General features: G+C 47.1%; 1 pseudogene; it reads left to right on the top strand.

The window, feature by feature from the left end:
• Positions 1-905, top strand: part of LOC110331130 — a 182,064-nt pseudogene that overhangs the window by 180,611 nt on the left and 548 nt on the right.

Raw genomic sequence — 905 nt, forward strand, 5'->3', positions numbered from 1 at the left:
AGGCAGAGGCAGGCGGATTTCTGAGTTCAAGGCCAGCCTGGTCTACAAAGTGAGTTCCAGGACAGCCAGGGTTATACAGAGAAACCCATTCTCGAAAAACAAAACACAGCAAACAAACAAACAAACAAACAAACAAGACATACACCCAACCAAAACAAACAAACAGAGAAAAGCAGGCACCTGTTGGACAGCTGCTCTCTCCTCATCTGGGTGGTGTGATGACAGTAATCACCATCTCTAAGGTTCCCAGCCTGAACTGGTACCTGTAGTCCTTAGAGTCCTCCATAAGGAGGAGATGGTGCCTGCCTCCCACCCTCCAGACCACTTTGGGAGGGATGTGCAGGGACACTGATGCGCCTGGGCAACTGTAGTTATTGTTCATTGTTGTGAAATAGATGTCAGATTGAATGGGTTAAATTCTTCCACATAAGGCTTCCCTGTCTGGGTCTGGGTCTGGGTCTGCTGTAGACTCAAGGCATCTGCCTCCTTAAGACAGTGGGAATGACCCTGACCCAGAGAAAGCCTGACCTTCTTTTGGGGAGGTAACATTGAACATGCTACATAGTCAGGAGATGAGCTTGAACTTTGATCCTCCCCTGAATTCACCTCCCAAGTGCTGGAGTTGTACATTTACACACACACACACACACACACACACACACACACACACACTGCCTAAGGGCTTCAAGCACATTAGACAAACACTCCAGCAACGGGGCTACATCCCTAGTCCAACCCATAATGTCTGAGGAATGAAAGTCAAGTTCACACAGATGGGAGGGTGAGGTTTAGAAATAACTGGCCATTTAAAAAAAAGAAATCATTTCTTTGATGTCTATGTGTACTCTGCATGTACACCTGCATGCCAGAAGAGGGCATCAGATCCCATTACAGATAGTTGTGAG

This window comes from Mus pahari, chromosome 14 (assembly GCF_900095145.1).
Source record: "Mus pahari chromosome 14, PAHARI_EIJ_v1.1, whole genome shotgun sequence".
NCBI classification, from domain to species: Eukaryota; Metazoa; Chordata; class Mammalia; order Rodentia; family Muridae; genus Mus; species Mus pahari.